The sequence below is a fragment of the Meles meles genome, chromosome 10 (genome assembly GCF_922984935.1).
Source record: "Meles meles chromosome 10, mMelMel3.1 paternal haplotype, whole genome shotgun sequence".
In the NCBI taxonomy this organism is placed as follows: Eukaryota; Metazoa; Chordata; class Mammalia; order Carnivora; family Mustelidae; genus Meles; species Meles meles.
This window is the reverse complement of record NC_060075.1, coordinates 76,512,237-76,534,910: the sequence shown is the minus strand read 5'-3', so window position 1 is coordinate 76,534,910 and position 22,674 is coordinate 76,512,237. Positions and strand designations below refer to the sequence as shown.

The 22,674-nt window shown below is 37.6% G+C and overlaps 1 long non-coding RNA gene across 1 annotated transcript in view; it reads left to right on the top strand.

Moving 5' to 3' along the window:
• LOC123951632 overlaps window positions 1-22,674 on the top strand; it is a 75,433-nt gene continuing 52,759 nt past the window's right edge. The window contains exons 1-2 of the long non-coding RNA XR_006820488.1: window positions 1-120; window positions 8,228-8,320. This is a non-coding gene — a long non-coding RNA (uncharacterized LOC123951632). The remainder of the gene's footprint in view (window positions 121-8,227; window positions 8,321-22,674) is intronic.

Genomic DNA, 22,674 nt, shown 5'->3' with positions numbered 1-22,674 from the left:
CTGAGACCTGCGGTGCCGTGCTCACCGGTGACTGTCCTCCCCGCGACGCGAATGGCACATTCCAACACCAGTACGGCGCCCCGGGGATTCTTTATTTCTTCCGACTCGGGCTCTATTCTGGTACTTTGAAACATTTTAAACAACTTATTAGTCGGGGCTGCCAGGCTCTAAGCCGGGTACGGTTTTGTGAGGAACGGGCTGAATGCAGTGGGGCCACTCTTAGATGCCTGTGAGGGAAGGAGGCGTTGATAAATGAAAATATGAAAACGCCCTTGGAAAACAGGAATAAACTTCAGGAACTGCGTGCGAAAGAGCGTTTGGCTTGCGGTTGCACATTTCACTGAACGGCACCCGGGGTGTTACCCTGCTGGGGGACACTGTCAGGTCCTGGTTAAGCTGGGCGTGACATGGCTTGGGGAGGACAGAGGGCAGTTACTGGCAGGGCAACCCCGCCCAGGTTCTTAGAAAATGAGTTGTCTGAATTATTTCGATGATTCAGGCAAAACAGTGGCTCGCTCCAAAATTATTCAGCTACTTTTTTTTTTTTTAAAGATTTTATTTCTTTATTTGACACAGAGAGATCACAAGTAGGCAGACAGAGGGGGGAAGCAGGCTCCCGCAGAGCAGAGAGCCCGATGCGGGGCTCCATTCCAGGACCTTGAGATCAGGACCTGAGCTGAAGGTCAGGTCGAGGGTCACCCTGAGTGGGCTTAACCCACTGAGCCACCCAGGCGCCCCTCAGCTACTTTTTATACCCGAAAAGTTAAGAGCTAAGAATGTGCTGGTCAGTATTTACTCAGGAAACTGAGAGGTTAGAACTATTCCCTTAGGTACATTCAGAAAATGGTTCTCGTCATTTTTTTCACCTGGTTGAACCGTCCGATGAGAGCAATTGAGGTATGAGATTTTCGTTTGGTTTTATTTCGTGTCATTTTAGTCATAAAGGATTTTTTTCCCCCTGAATTTTATCGTTTTAAGAAATTCACTGAGGAGCAGCATTCACCGTATTTGCTCTGGCGGTTACACAGAAAAATTGAGAGTCATCAACATTTAACAAACATTCGAACACCTGCAGAGTATGGTGATGTGCTCCTTCACCATGGGGAACAGGGTTCCTCCATTCTGAGTTCCTGGGCTGTGTTCCCCCTAAAGTCTTGTTTTTCTCTTAGGCACTAACTGCTTTCCAGGTCCTAATTTTGGGTAATGGGACTCCAAAAACCAAAGTCCTGAACTGTGGAATAATTTTAGTAATCCCTGTTGTTACATATCAAATAAACTATAGATTATCCCCTTTTTATGTTTGATTTAGGAAGTAATCAAATACCAAACCAATTTTCAAATGGCTTTCAAATACCAAAGCAATTTTGTTTTCAAATACCAAAGTAATTTTATGAGTCTTTTGACCTCTGAGGGTTGTTTCTGTTTATTTTTTTCTTTTTCATTGTAAGAACAATAAACACAAGATCAACCCTCTGAACAAATTTTAAGAGTATAATGCTGTATTTTTGACTATATGTACAGTGTGGTACAGCAGGTCTCTGACTTTTCATCTTGCATGACTGAAAATCTATACCGTTGAACATCTACTCCCCATTTCCTCCTCCCTCCACGCTTTAGCAACCAGTGTTCTACTTTGTGTTTCTATGAGCTTGATTACTTCAGAGACCTCATATAATTATAATAAAATAATATTTGTCTTTTTGTGGTTGCTTATTTTACTTGGCATCATGTCCTTGAAATTTATTCAGATATGTTGTAGCACGTGTTGAGATTTCCTTCTTAAACTGGATAAAATTCCGTTGCATGTATATGCCATATATATATATTTTTAAGATTTTATTTATTTATTTGACAGAGAGAGAGAGTGAGAGCAGGAACATAAGCAGGGGAAGTGGGAGTGGGAGAAGGAGAAGCAGGCCTCCACTGAGCAGGGAGCACGATGTGGGGCTCCATCCCAGGACCCTGGGATCATGACCTGGCCTGAAGGCACATGCTCAATGACTGAGCCACCCAGACACCCCATATGCCACATTTTTAATCCGTTCATCCATAGGTGGACATTTGGGTTGCTTCTGCACCTTGATTTTTGTGAATAACACTCTAATGAACATGGCTGTATAAATAGCTCTTTGAGATCTCATTTTTAGTTCTTTTGCATATATGCCCAGAAGTGGGACTGCTGGATCATATGGTAATTTTATTTCAAATTTAAATTAATTTAATTGAGAAGCCGTGGTGGCTACACCGTTTTGCATTCCCACCAACAATGTGCAAGAATTCCAGTTTTCCCCTATGCTTACCAACATTTATTGTCTGTTTGTTTGTTTGTTTGTTTTTTGTAATGGTCACCCTGACAGGTGTGAGGTGATATCTCAGTGTAGTTTTGATTTGCGTTTCCTGATAATTAATAACATTGAGCATTTTTTCATATACTTTTTGGTCATTTGTACATCTTCTTTGGAGAAATATTTAATTCTTTAGGCCATTAAATGTTTTAAAATTTTAATTCCAGTATAAATTCATTTATATTAGTGTCAGGTGTACAACATAGTGATTCCAAATTCTGTACATTACTCACTGCTCATCACGATAAGTATACTCTTCACCTCTTTCAGTCACCCTCCCTACCCATCCACCCACCTCCCCTCTGGTAACCATCAGTTTGTTCTCTATACTGAAGACTCTGCTTTTTGGTTTGTCTCTTTTTTTCTTTGTTCGTTTGTTTTGGTTCTTAAATTCCACATATGAGTGAAGTCATATGGTATTTGTCTCTCTCTGACTGACTTATTTTGCTTGGCATAATACTCTGTAGCTCCATCCATGTCATTGTAAATGGCAAGATTTCATTCTTTTTTATGGATGTGTAATATTCCACTATATATCTATGTCTCACTCCTTTTTCATCCATTCATCCTTCTGTGGACACTTGGGTTGCTTCCCTAACTTGGCTATCATAAATAATGCTGCAGTAAACAAAGGGGTGCAAATATCTTTTCCAAATTAGTGTTTTTGTATTCTTTGGCTAAATATCCAGTAGTGGAGTTACCGGATCAAATGGGAATTCTGTTCTTAATTTTTTGAGGAAACTCCATATTCTTTCTCACAGTGGCTGTACCAATTTGCATTCCCACCAACAGTGCAAGAGGGTTCCTTTTTCTCCACGTCATTACTAACAGTTGTTGTTTCTTGTGTTTTTGTTTTTCTTTTGAAAGGGAGAGAGACCGCGTGCAAGCGGGGGAGGAGGAGGAGCTGAGGGAGAGGGAGAATCTTAAGCATGAAGCCCAACACAGAACTTGATCTCATGACCTTGAGATCATGAGCTGAACTGAAATCAAGAATTGGACACTTAACCAACTGAGCCACTCAGGTGCCCCTCTTTCTTCTGTTTTTGATTTTAGCAATTCTGACAGGTGTGACATGATTTCTCATTGTGGTTTTAATTTACATTTCCCTGATGACCAGTGATGTTGAGAATCTTTTCATGTTTCTTTTGGCTTCTCTAGCCCATTTAAAAATTGGGTTATTGGGGCGCCTGGGTGGCTCAGTGGGTTAAGCCGCTGCCTTCGGCTCAGGTCATGATCTCAGGGTCCTGGGATCGAGTCCCGCATCGGGCTCTCTGCTCAACGGAGAGCCTGCTTCCCTTCCTCTCTCTCTGCCTGCCTCTCTTGTGATTTCTCTCTGTCAAATAAATAAAAATCTTAAAAAAAAAAAAAAAAGAAAAAAAAATTGGGTTATTATTTTTTTGCTATCAAGTGTTAGGAGTTCCTTATATATTTTTCAGACTAACCCCTTATTAGGTATATGGTTTGCAATATTTTTTCTCCCATTCCATGGTTTGCCTTTTCATTCTCTTTCCTTTGCTTTGCAGAAGCTTTTTAGTATGATGTAGCCCTACTTGTTTATTTTTGTTTTTGTTGCCTATGCCTTTGGTGTCATAGCCATCAAGCCATTGCCAAGATCATGTCATGAAGATTTTCACCTATGTTTTCTTCTAGGAGTTTTATAGTTTTCAGTTTTACATAAGTCTAATCCATTTTAAGTTGATTTTTATGTAGAGTATAAGTATTTTATGTATAGTATTGTTATGTATAGTATAATAAAATTGGACTTTTTAAGTATAAGAGTCCAAGTTTATTCTTTTGCGTGGGGATATCTGGTTTTCCAAACACCATTTGTTGAAGAGACCATCCTTTCTCAATTGTGTATTTTTGGCATTCTCGTGGCAGATCAAGTAATTGTATATGCATGGATTTATTTGGGGGCTCTCTATTCTGTTACTTGACCTCTGCTTTGAAGTCTGTTTCTTCAGAAAGAGGTAACTGACTAAAAGAATAGATAGGGAGCACTGAACTCAAAGTTGAATGTAAGCTCTCTCAAAAATCAAGTTTGAAAGAGCATATAGCATGTGAAATATTTGTAAGTATGCATAATGAGTTTTCTGGATAAGTAACTATGCTAATTGTCATTTCATTTGTCTCTAGACATCTTCCTACTACTCTACTGCTAAAGAATTAAATTTAATAAAGTGCTGCAGGTGAAATTCTTACCACTGTTGCTGACAAATTGGTAAACTGCTCCTGCTTTCATTTTTGAAAAAATCGTGACAATTAATAGTAACACCAGACACATATAGTACTTAATATGTGCCAGACCCTCTTCTAAGCACTTTATGTATTTGCTTAATCCTTATAGAATCCCATGAAATAGTTGGTATTATTATCCACATCATACAGTTGAGGAAACAGATGAGAGAATTTGCCCAAGAGGAAGAAACACAAAGCTGAGCGAGGCTGCCAGGCCATCTTGGCTCTGGATTCTGTGCTCCACACTAGAGGGCAGCAACCTTTGTCAAAGGCCATTTAGTAAACATAATGGGCTTTTTGGGCCATATAGTCTCTGTGTCAGCTACTCAATTCTGCCATTGTAACATGTGAGCATCCATAGACAATGCACAAACGAATGGGTGTGTGTCAATGCAATTTCATTTACAGAGAGTGAAACTTGAATTTCATATAATTTTCATGTATTATGAAACGTTAGTCTTCATTTTATTTTTTTTTCAACTCTTAAAATATGTATGTATCATTCTTAGCTCCCTGTTATACAAAAACAGGAAATGGGCCAGATTTGGCCCTTGGGTAGTAGTTTGGCAACCACTGCTGAAAACCCCTCTAGGATTCCAGCTATGACTGGGAGAATATCATCTTAGCAAATGATTTGCTGCTTTTAAGATAGAGCTATGTGTAGCAGTGGCTGAGTCACACTGAGGAATGACCTCCCTGGGATAGGATCCGATGTATAAAGTGGCTTCTTAAGAGTCTTCCCCGTAGTTCAGTAAAAGGACCAAAAGGAACACTGTGAAACCCCAAATTGTCAATCTCACTCTGTGCAGTACTAGCTAGAGGGCCTGTTCAAGGACAAAAATGGATGCAAAACCAGCTTTTAAATGTTTATCCATGCAACATGAGTTCCTTTATTCATAGGCTGAGAATGTCAAATCGCCCCCAAAATCAGGAAAAATTACTCAATAGGAACTCTACAAAAATAGAAGTGAATAGAGGAAATTTACTTTTATGGCTTTGACACTCAGTCCAAAGGAAGGTGGAAAGAGAAATAAGCAACTTTTTGAAGTTCTTGACAAATGTTGTACTAGATACTTCCTTCTGGTATTGCATTTAGGGAACACCACCTTCAGGAGGAGATGCAATTACCACATTTTATAGACAGAGAAATTGAGGTATAAGTACCTTTCCCAAGGTTACATACTATGTATCTGACCTCTGATCTACCCAACTCAAAATCATGGGCATTGAAAGATATGAAAAATAACAAAGATATTAAACCAAACACACAATTTTTTCCCTTATTGTACTGCTTCCTGAGGAATTAAGACAGAGGGGGAACTGTAGGAAAAGAATTTGTAGAGGTAGAAAACCCCTCCAGGGCGCCTGGGTGACTCAGTGGGTTAAAGCCTCTGCCTTCGGCTCAGGTCATGATCCCAGGGTCCTGGGATCAAGCCTCGCATTGGGCTCTCTGCTCAGCAGGGAGACTCCTTCCTCCTTTCTCTCTCTCTCTCTCTCTCTGCCTGCCTCTCTGCCTACTTGTGATCTCTGTCTGTCAAATAAATAAATAAAATCTTAAAAAAAAAAAAGGAAAGAAAGAAAAGAAAACCCCTCCAAGGGACCTATGTGTCAGCCTTGGGCACGACTGCTGAAATCATCTGATTGGTGCTTGCTTATTTCCTTCGTTTCTAAATATAACCTGGAGAAATCAAGTCTTCCTTGTGTCTACTTTGCTTTTGAACTTGATAAAAACTTCAGTGGAATAAGAACTCATCCTTATACCTTCAAATCACAGAGACCTAGATATAGACATTGCAACCCCAAGCTATTTAGAGAAACTCAGCAACAGAACACCCAAGCTCTATAGTTAGAAGAGGGTTCCTGGGGTGTCTGGGCGGCTCAGTCGGTTGAGCTACTGACTCGATTTTGGTTCAGGTTATGATCTTGGGAGCCCTGAGTTGGGCCCCATGCTCCACCGGGAGTCAGCTTGGATTTCTCTATCCCTCTGCCCCACCCCCTGCTCATGCTCTCTCTCTCTAAAAATAAATAAATATTTTTTTTTTTTAAGATTTTATTTATTTATTTGACAGAGAGAGATCACAAGTAGGCAGAGAGGCAGGCAGAGAGAGGGGGAAGCAGACTCCCTGCTGAGCAGAGAGCCCAATGCGGGGCTCGATCCCAGGACACTGAGATCATGACCTGAGCCGAAGGCAGAGGCTTAACCCACTGAGCCACCCAGGCGCCCCAAATACTTTTTTTTTTTAAGAGAGAGATTCCTAACTGCTGTAGGTTGTGTGGGGAACTAGAATACTGTTATTTGTCTCTATTTCCTAAGTGCATGTACTACTAAGTAATGTACTAAAAGCAAAAGACTGTGGGAATTAGCAGCCATACCACAATGGTTGAGGGGAGTGGCAGAGCGTGGGTTAGGGAGAGAGCTATGCGAGGTTAATAGATAGGATGTAGTCATCTTGGCAAGTTACTGCAATCACAGATACCGTTGCCATCATCTTCTCCGGTCATGCTGTTTCATGGAAAAGATGAAGGGGGAAGGGGAAGGTGGGAAAAGGTAAACGACTGGCCCAAGATCTTGAAGGCCCAACCCTAGCCTGATGTAACCATTTCACTCTTTCCAATTAAACTGTGGCATTATCTGAAATGCTTCTCAGCCTATACCCTCTTTTGTGGTATATACCCTCTTTTGTGCTAATACCCTCCCCAATGCATCTTTATGCTGTTTTTAAGACAAAAGGTCGTGTGGACTCTCACACTAGAAAAAATTTAGTATAAAGTACTGTGTAGATTACGGTTGTGGAATGAATATGTCACAGGGATGAAAGGCACAGCATAGGGAATGGAGTCAAAGGTACTGTAACAGCGTTGTATGGTGGCCCATGGAGCTACGCTTGTGGGGAGACAGCATAGTGTATAGGGGCGTCCAATCGCCGTGCTATACTCCTGAAACTAATGTAACGTGGTGTGTCAGTTATACTTTAATAAGAAATTGGAGTACTCCATAGAACATCGAGGGGGTACGTCTTTGCTCCAATAAGGGGTGAAAAAACCACTCTAGTTCAGTCACTGCCATTGTTTTCCCATTTCCTGCAGCTGGATTAAGCCTGCGTTTAACGTATCAGGAAGAAATGAGCAATAACATTTGCCGAATTAAGGTCTCAGTTTTCTTTTAACTCTAATCTGGGTGTGTTACCTCATGATGTAAAGATCTCTGCCTCAGACAGGACTCAGATCTCAAACAATGTGGAAATGGTTATTTGATAATGACATAGGGAGCCAATAAATACTATCTCCATTTTCTTAAAATGATTGGGAAAAATTACAAAGACTAGGATCTTCACTTGGGAATGAAAGACACCCTTTTCCTCTAACTGTGGAGAATTAGAGCTCAATTAGTCATGTAACTATGTAACCCTTTTCAAGGACTAGTAATGGGTGTAGTGAGGTTTCCACCATTGATGTTTCAGTGATTGCATGACAAGTGTTTAATGCGTTCCTGGCACACTATCAGTGGTAACGAATCATGAACCATACCTGTGCTGTAGGTTGTCTTTTTTTGGTGATTTCCCCCTCCCCTCCTCCCCTGTACAGAAGCTTTATAGTTTGTTGTGGTCCTACTTGTTTATTTTTTGTGTTTTTTTCTGTTTTAGGTGTCATATCCAAAAATTCGTTACCAAGACTCATGCCAGGAGCCTTATTCCAGTGTTTTCTTCTAAGAGTTTCATGGTATCAGGTCTTCACATGTAAGTCTTTAATCCATTTTGAACTAATTTTTGTGAATGGTGTAAGATTCATTCTGTTACATGTAAATATCCAATATCTTAGCACCATGTATTGAAGTGACTATCTTTTTTTCCTTTGGGTATTCTTGGCTCCCTTATAAAATATTACTTGATGAGTATATGCCTTGGTTTGTTTTTATGTCCATTGGTTGATTTGTCTGTTTTATACCCTCATTATACTGTTTTGATGATTAAAGCTTCATAGTATAGCTTGAAATCAGAAAGTGTGTTGCCTCCCACTTTGCTCTTTATCAGAATTTCTTTGGCTATTCAGGGTTTTTTGTGGTTCTGTATAAATTTTAGGAGTGTTTTTTCTACTTAGGAGTGTGGAGGATTTTTTTCTACTTATCTATAAAACATGCCATTGGAATCTTGTTAGGGATTGCATTGAATCTATACATGGATTTTGATAATACTGAAGTTTTAATAACATTAGTTCTTCCAATCCATGAACATGGGATTCTTTCCTGTTTATCTGTGTCTTCTTCAATTTCTTTCGTCAATTTTTGTCATCAGAGTAGGTATCTTTCACCTCTGTAGTTATATTTATCCTAAGTGTTTTATTGTTTTTGATGCTATTGCAAATGGTATAGATTTATTTCTTTTTCATAAAATCTGTTGTTAGTGTACAGAGACACTAGTGATTTTTGTATGTTAATTTTGTACCATGCAACTTTACTGACTTCATTGATTAGATCTAACAGTTTTTGGTTGCATCTTCAGAATTTTATATATATATATATTTTTTCATGTCATCTGCAAATAGACAATTTTACTTCTCTCTTTCCAATTCTAATACATTGTATTTCTTTTTCTTGCCTGATTGCTCTAGCTAGAACTTTCAGTATTATGTTAATTCAATAGGAGTATGGAGTGGGCACCGTTGTCTTTTGCCTGTATGCATTTTTTAACCACAATTTTAAAAAATGAGCATATGACCTAATTCTTGCAATAAGATTGAAAGGGAAGTTATGTGGGGGGGCATCCGGAAAATATTGCCTTGCTTTTAAGAAAGTGATGTAAGTAGAAATGGTTGTCTGTAATTGTTACATCTACGTTATTTTTATTCTAAAGATAAATACACCAACAGACTCTCAGGGCACATAAGGAGACCAGTGAGTTACTGCATCTATAAAGTTGTCACACTTCTGAGTCAGTATTAAATGTTACTTACGACATAGAAATATCCTCCATAAAAAATAGGATATTTCTAAAGCATAATTTTGTTTTTTAGGTTTTGGTAAGTTATCTTACCTATGTATCTGTTAAAAAAAAAATAAACCTACATTACACCTAGGAATTAATCTATAAATTAGGATTACTTATTTTAAAAATATAGAGAAGACTTTCATTTTATAAAATCAGGTTTATTGAGGTATAATTTATAATCAGTATAACCCCACTTTTTAAATATGTAGTTTTTATTTTGACAAATGTATACTTCTTTATGGATTAGTCTCTATGCGCATTTACCACATAAAAAAATTATGAGGACATTGTCCTGATTTCAGTTTTTATTTGAGAAGAAAATTTTTCTCTAAATGGAGTAAAACTCTTTATATTTGTAGCTCCAAATTAACTTGCAAGGAGCTGTAAAGCAATCTGCAGAGATGAGTCCAACTTAGATCAGGATCTTCAGTGTCCAAAAGTGCACCTTATGTAGTCACGTGATTTTTTCTGTTATTTTTATTTGCAATAACCTGCGACTTCCCTGGTTTTTGAGCTGAAATTCTCAGTTCTGAGAAACTCTCCAGTCCTGGATAGTTTATCACTCTAGGAGGATTTCTCAGCCTTGGAACTATGGACATGGTGGGTCAGATAATTTATTGTTTTGGGGGACTGTCCTGTTTTGTAGGATGTTTGCAGCATCCCTGGCCTCTACCCACTACATAAAATGAACACTCCCCACCTTCTAGTCGTCAAAATAAAAAATATCTCCAGAGCTTGCCAAATGTATCTGGGGGCGGGGGTGCAAAATCACCCTAGATAAGAACTACTGACCCAGATCAAATGCCCTCACAGCCCACGCATTTGAAATTCAAATTCAAAATCAAATCAAAATTGAAATTCAAAATCTTATTCTTTGTTGCTGTTGTAAAGCAAAAACAAGTTGATTCTGCTTTAAAAAGACTTAAAAAGCCTGAGAGATTGCTTCAGATTCTTTCTCTTTTAGGAGATTCACCACCACCACCACCCCCAATATCCCCAGCCCAAACACAGACTTTTTTTTAACATTGCAAGTGACTAGACCTTATTTTAGGTGTTTCTCTCCTGTAGGTTCTGGGAAGCTGCCAGTGTGGGTTGTGTTCATCTAACTCTCTGGACTCAAAGGTCTTTTGTTGGTTTCTTTGTTATTTCTAATTCATCCGGGCTTGCCTAATCAAACATATAATCATATTTGTACACATACTTATAGGATTTAATGTTCATGTGTTTTAGTGGGATGGTATTTTGTACGCTTTTTGCCTTTCTCAATTAACAATGAAAACAATAACAACAGCAAGAAAAGGCTTTTTGCCTTTCTAAATTAACTATACTACCTTGAAAGAAAATCAATAGATGAGTACAGCTTCAATTTATACTTTAAGGGGCTGCCTGGATGGCTCAGTCATGAAGTGTCTGCCGTAGGCTCAGGTCCTCCTCCTGGCATCAAGCCCCACATTGGGTTCCTAGCCCAGCGGGGAACCTGCTTCTCCCTCTCCCTTGCCTACCGTTCTCCCTGCTTGTGTTCGCTTGTGCTTTCTCTCTCTCTCTGTCAAATAAATAAATAAAATATTTTTTAAAACAAAAATAAAATAACTGTAATATTCCATGGTGTAGATATTCTGTGTTTTATGCACCATTCCTTTATTACCTTTTTTTGTCTTAACATGTGATGGAGTGATAAACATCTGTGTACATATATCCTTACCTTCTAATGCTCCTCTTTCTACAGGAGAGATTCCAGAAGTGGGTTGCTGAATCAAAGGCTATTTCAAATTTTAAGAGATTTGCCAGACGGGTTTCCAGAAAAGCTATAGTGGTTCACATTTCTACTCACTCTGTTAGGAAAAGAAACCAACAAACATTGGTTTGTTGGTTTTCATGAAAACCTGTTTTCATAGGTTCCTTATAGAAATCTGCTGTTGTTCTGTTTACTTTTTGCAAATCTGATGGGAGTAAATTGATGTTTTCTTGATAGTTTACTTTGTATTTCCCTAAAAGAGTTAAAACATTGGTTGTTTTGTTTTGTTAAGATTATTTATTTATTTATTTGACAAAGAGAGAGAGACAGCGAGAGAGGAAGCACAGGCAGGGGAAGTGGGAGAGGGAGAAGCGGGCTTCCTGCTGAGAAGGGAGCCCTGTGTGAGGCTCAATTCCAGAACATGGGATCATGACCTGAGCCCAAGGCAGATGCTTAACGATTGAGCCATCCAGGTACCCCTTAATGTTTGTAGGCTGTTTCCATTTGCTGCTTTGTGAAAATTTCAACTTCTACCCTTTGACATTTTTCCCATTGGAAATTTTTTTACAAGTTGTAAGAATTTGCTTATGTCTCTGTCTGTATGTATATTTATATCTGTATCTATAGAAAGACACATAACCTACTACTGTATCAGTTTTAACTTTAATTTTTCATAATAATAATATTGCCTGTCCTGCCCCTGTTTTACTTAATTTATATTTTTCTGCTGTCTTTCTGCCCTTCCTTTTATTTTTAGCCTCTCTTTACCCATTTTTCTAGGGTTTTTTTTCTTATCAACAGCCTGCAGTAAAGTTTTGTTTCAACTGATTCTGGCTGTCTTTCCTGATAGTATATGTAGAAGAATTAAGTCTTGACCAATATTCTTGATATCCCTTGCATAATTCTTTATGATTTATTTTTACTTGGGTGTTTACTGTTTCTTTTTCTCTTATTAATTTGTAAATGCCACTCTACTTTTTAATTTTTACCACTTAAAATTAGACATTAGTTCTCTTCTATTATTTAAAACATGATAACCCCTCTTCTCCTACCAGAATGCTCACTTCCCCACTGTTATCCTCAATATGATGAGATCTTTTTGTCATCCTTGTTCTGCAACCATCCTCCAGGGAGTTCAATGCAGAACTCAATCCCAGAACCCTGGAATGATAACCTGAGCTGAAGGCAGACACTTAACTGCCTGAGCCATCCCAGCACCCTGATTTCATTCTTTTTTTTATAGCAGAGCAGTATACATACATATACACATAGACATACATATGTATGTCTATGTGTATCTGTCTATCTGTCTATCTATGAATCTTTATCCATTCATCAATCAGTGGACACTTGGGCTGCTTCCATATCTTGGCTATTGTAAATAATGCTGCAGTAAACATAGGGGTGCAAATACCTTTCCAAATTTTTGTTTTGGTATTCTTTGAGTAAATACCCAGTAGTAGAATTACTGGATCATGTGGTACTTCTATTTTTAACTTTTTGAGAAACCTCCATACTGTTTTCCAGAGTGGCTGTAGCAGTTTGTATTCCCACCAACAGTGCAAGAGTGTTCCCCTTCTCCACATCCTCACCAACACCTTTTATTTCTTGTGTTTTTTTTCTCCCTTGTGTTTTGATTTGAGCCATTCTGACAGGTGTGAGGTGATATCTCATTGTAATTTTGATTTGCATTTCCCTGATGGTGAGTGATGGTTAGTATCTTTTCATGTGTCTATTGACCATCTGTATGCCTTCTAAGAGAAATGTCTGTTCACACCTTCTGTTCATTTTTTAATTCATTTGTTTTTTGGGTATTGAGATTTTTAAGTTCTCTATATATTTTGGATACTAACCCTTTATCAGATGTGTCGTTTGAAAATATCTTCTCCTATTCAGTAGGTTGACTTTTAGTTTTGTTGATTGTTTTCTTTGCTGTGCAGAAGTTTTTATCATGCTCCTAATCTTAGGGGAAAAACTTTCTACTTTTCACCATTGAGTATGATGTTCACTGTGGGGTTTCTATATATAGACCTTTATGTTGAGGTATGTTCCCCCTAAACCTACTTTGTTGAGGGTTTTTATCATAAATGTTGTCCTTTATCAAATGCTTTTGTACGTCTTTGAAATGATCATATGGTTCTTGTCCTTTCTTTTATTAATGTGGTGCATCACATTGATTGATTTGTGAATATTGAACTACCCTTGTATCCTGGGAGTAAATCCCACTTGATCATGGTAAATCACTCTTTAGTGTATTGTTGGGTTTGGTTATGCTAATATTTTGTTGAGGAGTTTTAGGTCTATTTCTTCGGAGATACTGGCCTGTAGTTCTTCTGTTTTTGTAGTGTCTTTATGTGATTTTAGTATTAGGGTAATACTGGCCTCATAAAATTAATTTGGAAGCTTTCCATCCTCTTCTATTTATTGGAATAGTTTGAGAAGAATAAGCATTAACTTTCCTTTAAATGTTTCGTAGAATTTTTCTGTGAAACCAAGGGCTTTTGTTCATTGGGAGTTTTTTGATTACTAATTTACTTTCATTGCTGATAATTAATCTGTTCAAATTTTCTATTTCTTCCTGACTCAGTTTTGGGAGATTATATGTTTCTAAGAGTTTATCTATTTTTTCTCGGTTGTCCAGTTTTTGGAACATAATTTTTCATAATATTCTCTTATAATCCTTTGTATTTCTGTGATGTCAGTTGTTACTTCTCTTTCATTTCTGATTTTGGTTACCTGAGTCCATTCCCTTTCTCTCTCTCTCTCTCTTTTGATGAATTTGGGAGAAAGTTTATCAATTTTGTTGATCTTTTCAAAGAATGAGCACCTGGTTTCACTGTCTTATTGTTTTTTCATTTTCTGTTTTGTTTATTGCTGCTCTAATGTTTTTAATTTTTTCCTTCCTTCTACTGGTTTGGGATTTTGTTTGTTCTTTTTCTAGCTCTTTTAGGTGTCAGGTTAGATTTTTGTTATTGGTTTTTATGGTTTTTTTTGGTTTTTTTTTTTAGGTTAGGATGTTTCTTTTAGATTTTTCCTACTTCTTGAGGTATAAACCTGTGTTGTTATAAACTTCCTTCTTAGAACAACTTTTTTTTCATCCTAAAGATTTTGGACCACTGTGGTTTCATTTATATTTGTTTCCATGTATTTTTGCTTTCTTCTTTGATTTCTTGGGTTACCTATTCACTATTTAGTAGCATATGCTATTTACCCTGTACGCATTTGTGGTCTTTCCAGATTTTGTCTTGTGGTTGACTTTTAGTTTCATAGTGTTGTGGTCAGAAATGATTATGGTATGATGTCAGTCTTTCTGAATTTTTTGAGATTTGTTTTGTGGCCTAACACATGATCTATTCTGGCGAATGGTCCATGTGCACTTGAAAAGAATGTGTATTCCACTGTTTTAGGATGGAATGTTCTGAATATATCTGTTAGAACATCTGGTCTAACGTGCCATTCAAAGTCACCATTTCCTTATTGGTTTTTTGTTTGGACGATTTGTTTATTGAGTAGGTTGGGTATTAATGTTCCCTACTATTATTGTGTTCTATTGACTACTTCTTTAAGGTTTGTTATTAACTGCTTAATGTATTTGGGTGCTCCCATGTTGGGTGCATAAGTATTTATAATTGTTATATCTTCTTGTTGGATTTTTTTCTCCTTAGGATTATATAGTATCCTTCTTTGTCTCTTGGTATAGTCTTTGTTTTAAAGTCCATTTTGTCCTGTATAAGTATTACTACCCCAGCTCTTCACTTCCATTTGCCTGATAAATCCTTTTCCATCCCTTTGCTTTCAGTATTCATGTGTCTTTAGATTTGAAATGAGTCTCTTGTAGGCAGCATATTGATAGGTCTGGCTTTTTTTTTTTTTTTTTTTTTTGCCCATTCTGTCACCCTTTGTATTTTTTTTTAAAAAGATTTTATTCATTCATTCATTCACTCAGCGAAACTAAGTTGGAGGAGGGTCACAGGAAGAGACAGAATTCTAAGTAGACTCAGCACTGAGCACAGGGCCCAATCCAGGGCTCAATCTTATGACCCTGAGATCATGACCTGAGCCGAACTGACTGAGCCACCCAGGTGCCCAATCCAACCCATATTCAGCAGGAGATTTCCCAAGTGGCTCCAACATCCCCTCCCACAACAGACCTGTGCAAACCTTGCTAACACCCCAACCCCTGTTCCCATACTTTCCTGCAGACACAAACCCCTCCAACTCACCGTCTTTGGGACTCATCCAAAGTGGGCATCTCAAGCATGGCAGGTGGAAGCAGCCCCAACAAGTGTCAGCACCACTCCAAAGTGACTCCTGCCCTGGTGACAGGGAAAGATAACCACCCACCCCCACCTGCTGAAGGTGGGTTGGATTGGGCTGTCTGCAGAAGGGTGCATTGCAGTGCCTGGGTACATTGTTAATAAACTAGGTGGAGAGTGTCAAGGCTGCACTATTTCCTGCAGGTGTCCCTGTGTCTAGGTGGGTTGGGGGGTGGGGGAGGTGCCCACCAACTCTTTTTTTTCTTGGAGTAGTCTCCTAAAGATCTCTGCCCCTTTAGTACATGCTCTGAGATTAGTAAACAAATCTCTCTCCTGTATAACCCAGACAATTTTCAAATTGCTCCTGTACTGTGTGTTAGCAGGACTATTACTTGTGTGGTCTCTTTAAGGGAGAGGACTCAGGGACTTCCTCACTGTTCTCCCAGAGCCAGGCCAGCTGATATTAAAGTTCCAGACATTAAGCCCCTTTGGTTGTAGGAACTTGTGAAGTCAAGCCCCTCTGTTTTTCAAAGCCAAATGTTGCAGGGATTCGTCTTCTGGGTATTGGTCCCCCATACCTGGGGTGCCCAATATGGGCTCTGCTCCTCTCCCTTCTCTGATTGTCCTGTCCCTTCCTCCCATGGATGGTCTTGTAGATCACGCTGGTTCCCAACAGTGTCCCTGCCCTTCCTACCCTCTTTGATTTGGCCTCTCCTTTACAGTTAGTGGTAGAGAGTCTGTTCTGCCAGTCCTTGGGTCATTTTCTGGGTTATTTACACTGATGTGGGTGTTATCTAAGTGTATCTGTGGCACAAGGTTGAGTGTATGGTCCTCCTACTTCTCCATCTTCCCTCTGTTTTGTCTTCTGATGTTGGTTCAGTCTCATTAGGCAACTTTTTCTTCTTTCTGAATGCTTATAACGTTTTTACCTTATCCTCAGAGTTTAGGAATTTCTAGAATGTACCTCTGGCTGTATGTGTATATGCATGTGTATGTGCATGTGTGTGTGTGTTTGTGTGTATTAATCAGTCCTTCTGGGAAATTTAGTTCTTTCTTAAGCGCTGGGAAAAGTTCTTCTCTTATTTCTTTAATTATAACCTGTTTCGTCTGATTTTTCTTTTATTTCTGGGACATTTGTTTACCTATTAGATTTCTTAGATTTATCCTCTAATTCTCCAATTCTTTCCCTCTTCCCTTTTTTTTTTTCCTTGTTTCCCTCTTGAATCTCTTTGGTGGTTTATCTTTATTTACTTATTTTCTTGCTATGTAGTTTGAAAGGTTTCTTACATGACCTTGCAAGCCACTATTTGGCATCTCCTAGTCTCCCTTATTGTGCATAGCTTTTAGTACAGATGCCCAGGAACACCAGGATGTGCTCCTCTTGGTAACAGTCAGCTTCTGGGCTTTTAATTGCCCAAGTTAAAAAGGCTGAAGAAAATTGTTTTATACGGAAAAAAATCCAACAGATTACCAAGAATGTGTAGTAGTCATTAACCTTTATGCAGGAGCAGCATGGGGTGAGACTTTATAAAACAAAACTGATAGATAGAAGTATAAAGAGAAATGGCGTAATACAGCTGACTGGGAGTTTTTACACATCTCTCCAACACTGAAAATTCAGTAGGCAGAAAATAAGAATACAGACATCTAGGATAATTAACAAGCAGAATGTAGTATACATGTACAACTCTGCACCCAACGAAAAGGGAATGCATGTCCTTTTCAACATAGACTTTTTTTGAAAATCAACCAAAGAGGAAGTTTTCCACAAATGCCCAAAAAATCCCAAACATAATGTATATACCTTGTTCACTGACCTCAATGGGATTAAAAAAGAATCAACAACAAAAGATAAATTTTTTAAAGAGTTTATTTATTTATTTGTGATGAGGGAGAGGGAGAAGCAGACTCCCCGCAGAGCAGGGAGCCTGATGTGGGGCTCGATCTCAGGACCCTGGGATTATGACCTGAGCTGAAGGCAGACACTTCACCCACTGAGCTACCCAGACCCCTCTAGAAGAATCTTTGGTATGATTTATCAAGGGGAAGAGAAGAAAAGGAGAAAAAAAGAGAAGAAAAGAAAAGAAAAAAAGGGACACAGGACACAATCTACGGTACACAATCTACAGTACAATCTATGGTATTTTGCATAATTGGTCTCAAGTCATCCTTCCCTCTATCACTGCTCTTTGATACATAAATTTGCAGTTCCTTCTGGTAAAGGTAGAGTAGATCCACCTCCATTCCTGATACAGGGCTGGACCATGTGACTTACTTTCACTGATAAGCAGAATTAACAATGTTCAGTTGTGAACCTAGATATTAAGAGGTATCATACATGGAAATGTCCCTTGTACTTCTGTCTACTAGAAGAACATGTCTTAGGTATCCTTAGGTAGTTGAAGGAGGATGTGAGACATAGCCTCAGATATGGAGCCAAGCTCAGCCAAACCCAGAGATCAGCCAATGCCCAACTAACTGTCTTACGAGTATATGAGCTCATATATGAGTGCTTTATACCACTAAGTTTGGGGTGGTCTATTGCATGGCGTTATTATAGCTATGCTGACTAGCACATTATCTAGCTGATAAATTTGAAAAACTAGAAAATGCAGAAAAGTTTTCTTGAAATATATTTGAACAAAATAGGCCTAAGAAGAAATAGAAAATCTGAACAGAGAAATTGTCACAAAAGGGAAGTGGATATTGAAAAGTTTTGCTACTATCAAATGGCATGTGATACTAAATCTTAAACTAACAGATTATTCCCATTTTATACAAACTGTTAGAGAACATGAAAAAAGATGAGACACTAATTCATTTTCAAAAAGGTAATGTGACATTGGTAACAATGCAGTATTAGAACAGAAAAAGAAATCACTGACCAAGCTTAACTGAACACCCATGCAGAAATCCTAAATTAAACAGGTAGGAGACAAAGTTATAGTTAAGAATGCAAAACTGTATGTTAAAGGAACATATAGTTAAGAACCAAAAATTAATAATAGCATTTATTAACAGTAAATACTGGAGCAGTACTAAGTCAGGAAAAATCAAGGTATTCCTTTGTTTACAGCATTTTTTCCATCATTAAATCTCCTTCCTCATTTGTGTTCTACCAGCTGAACACTTTTTTTGTGATGTCACCTTAAGAATAGTTAAATCTCTTTTTGTAATTGAGTGTATCAGGTGCACATGAATCCTCAAAAATTTATAAAACTTTAAAGCCAGTCATTGGATATTATTTACCTTTATATCTCTCAGAGTATCTTGTAAAAATAGACTCAGTGATTATGTGATGATTATTTGCCAGGTGCATGTAAGGGACTATTTAAAATTTCTTCCAGACAAAATTCTAAAATAAGTAGACTCTTGTGCATAAAAATACTGAGCATAATGCATGTTAGCTCAACTACTTGAATCTATAGGATACTTTACAATATATAAATATTTTATGTACATTTTCCTATTTAGTATTGTTTAATTTGTGAGTTGTGTTGTAATCCCCATTTTATAGATGATTACACTGAGGCTAATGAAGGTAGGTAACTTGCCCTGATTTTACTATTAAATGGAAAGGCTAGCCTTGAATTTAGGTCTTCTTAAACCTATTATCTTGTTTTCTAATATGTTATATGGCCTACTAAACTTCTTCTGATACTAATTTAATTAAACTATTTACTTATTTATTTTTAAATTATTTTATTTATTTGAGAGAGACACAGGCAGCAAGAGAGAGAGGAGGAGCTGGGAGGAGAAGGAGAAGCAGACTCCCTGCTGAGCGGGGAACCCCATGTGGGGCTAGACCCCAGGACCCTGGGATCATAACCTGAGCCGAAGGCATACGTTTAACTGACTGAGTCACCCACATGCCCCCATACTAATTTAATTTTAAAACATGAAAGTGATTATATTCTTTTGAAGTGATAGGTGGCATACACATCATAGTAACAGACGGTTTTAAAAACCAGAAAGTTATGGGCACCTGTGTGGCTTAGTTGGTGGGTGTCTGCCTTCGGCTCAGGTAATGATCCCAGGGTTCTGGGATGGAGACACATCGGGGTCCCTGCTCACAAGGAGCCTGCTTTCCCCTCTTCCACTCCCCTTGCTTGTGTTACCTCTCTCTGTGTCAAATAAATAAATAAAATCTTAAAAATAAAAACAAACACTCCCCCCGAAAGTTATTTAAGAAAGGGAAAATTTAGAAAAATTCATGGATGAACTATGATTATATCAGGGCTAATGTCTCCATCTCATACAAGAACACAGCTAATTTTCAGGATTAGATTTCTAAAAGTTCAGTTTTTCTTTGTGACAAGTTGAAAATTTTAATTTTGAAAAAGGTAGAAATCTGCAGAACACAACAAGGAAAAGTATATAATAAATAGGAAAAAATTAATTGTAAGAAAAGGGTGAGGATCGTTGATTTATTTGAAGAAAAAATCAGGTCTTTAAACCTGAAATTAAAAATGACAGTAAACTGAACGGAAGCAAGCTTATCTTTTAAAGAAGTGATTTAGTGTTGTGCAGCACAAGGAATAGAAACATGATTTCACCAACTTGTACTTTCTTTTGTCCTATGTTTGTTTTTCATTTTTCTAGTTTAACTAAAACATGTTTTGTTTTTGTTTTTATTTGTTTCTGTTTTAAATTTCAAAAAAACCCCTAGTATTTTTATAGAGCTAATGCTACTTTTCACTGATGGATCCGTGCTATACTGCTAATATCCACAAGGTGTCACTATAACGCCATATTTATTTTGGAACCTGCCTTTTATTTTCACCCTTACTAATTTTTCCACTTGTAGTAAGCTGGACTTCTTAGAGGGATTCCCCCTGGAGGCCGCTAGAGGGAGACTGCCAAGACTCGCATTAGGACTTCTGGGAATCGGGGAGGGCTGGAACAAGGAAGTTGCTGATGGGCGATGCACCCAGAACTGAAAAATTGGAAGGAATGATTTTTTCTTCTCTCCTGACCTTTCATCTTCCTTTTAACGGTTCAGTAGGAAGTCAGCAGGCAAGAAAGTCTGGGAAATATAGTTTGTGGAATCTCAGCACAGAGCAGAGTAGAAAAGAGAGATAGTATCAATAAACAACATGAATAAGTCAACAGCATATAAGTAGAAAGGGATGGTGGTTGGAGTTAAACCATTTTTGGTAGTTGTATTATTCAGTAGGAGAGTGAAAACATTGACTATCTTTAAACTTTTTAAAAAAGTTATGTATGTGGGGAACCTGGGTGGCTCAGTGGGTTAAAGCCTTTCTGCCTTCGGCTCAGGCCATGGTCTCAGGCTCCTGGGATCGAACCCCAATCGGGCTCTCTGCTCAGCAGGGAGCCTGCTTCCTCCTCTCTCTCTGCCTGCCTCTCTCCCTACTTGTGATCTCTGTCTGTCAAATAAATAAATAAATAAATCTTTTAAAAAAAGTTATATATGCATGTTGCTATCTCTAGGGTTCTTATTGTAAGGCTACGATAGACTATGACTTTCAAAGCAAGAAAAAGGGAAATATGGAATGGAGATAGTCTATCACTCCAGGAGAAGGCAAGAAAGGGGGGGAAGAATTATTGTAAAACAACACAATTAAAAAGAACAAAATAAAACATTTGAAATAAGTGCAAATATATCAGTAATCACAATCTATTTAAATGGGCTGATATATGTAATAAATAATATACATAATTGCAATATAATAATAATTGCAAGTGTATATGCCCTATGAACATATTTTCAAGTTATATAAGGTAAAAACTCATAGAATTATAAAAGAAACAAGACATATCCGCCATCATACTTGAAAAGTGTAACACACTTCTTTCAGTATTTGATGGATCAAGTGGACAAAACATGATCAAGGAAATAGACTTAAAAGAACAAAATAAAACAAAAACAGAATTGGGGTGCCTGGGTAGCTTAGTGGGTTAAGCCACTGCCTTTGGCTCAGGTCATCATCTCAGGGTGCTGGGATGGAACCCCACATTGGGCTCTCTGCTCAGCAGGGAGCTGCTTCTCCTTCTCCCATTGTCTGCCTCTCTGCCTACTTGTGGTCTCTCTCTGTCAAATAAATAAATAAAATCTTTAAAAAAAAGACAAAACCAGAGCAGAATCAACAAGCTTAATTTAATGGACATATATAGAACATTGCTGTCAACCACAGGAGAATTCTTTTTAAGCACACGTTGAAATTTTATAAAGGTGGAAAATATGTTCGTTCATAAACCAAGTTTCAGCAGATATTTAAGACCTGGTGTGGAGACCACATTCTCTGACCAATATAATTGAATTACAAGTCTGTAACAAAACAGATAACTAATATATGTTTAGAAGCTAAAAGCATTTGAAACCAACTTTTTGCTCATAGGAGAGATTATAAGAGAAGTTAGAAAATACTTAACACTGTAAAATAAAAACATTACATCTGAAAATGTATAGGATACAGGTAAGGCATAAAAAAGTTGAGTCAATAGTAAAAAAATTATCCCTCTCATATATACTAGTGGGTTTTACAAACACATCAGGAACAGAAAATTCCGATCTTACAACCACTTAAAAAAGGGAAACATTCTCTACTTTTTTGATGAGGCTGGTATAATTTTGAAGACAAAACTAGATAAAGATAATATGAGAAAGGAAAATTGGACCAATTTTGTGCATGACATCAGTATAATAATCCTAAATAAAATATTAGTAAATCAAATCCATCAAGGTATAGAGGAAGTCATACAATTTGACCAAGTCAGAATATTTCAGGAGTGCAATATAATTAATGTAAGTCGCCATAGTAGTATAGTAGATTAAAGGAGAACAATTTCATAGTCACTATAATTTAATTTGTGATATAGGCTCTAACATTAAATAGAGAAGGTTATTCCTTAGCCTATAAAGGATACCTAAATAAAGTGAAATACACACAACAGATAAAAAGATGTACTTATTTTATATACTTTAGAAAACATTTCTGTCTAAAATTAGGAACAGGAAAAAATTCCTGCTGCTACCATTTTTATTTAACATTGCATTAAAGACATTAGCCAGAACAACAAGACCAGAAAGAGAAATACGTGTATTAAGAATTAGAGAGATTCACAGATTCCTTGATCATTTATGTAGAAACTCA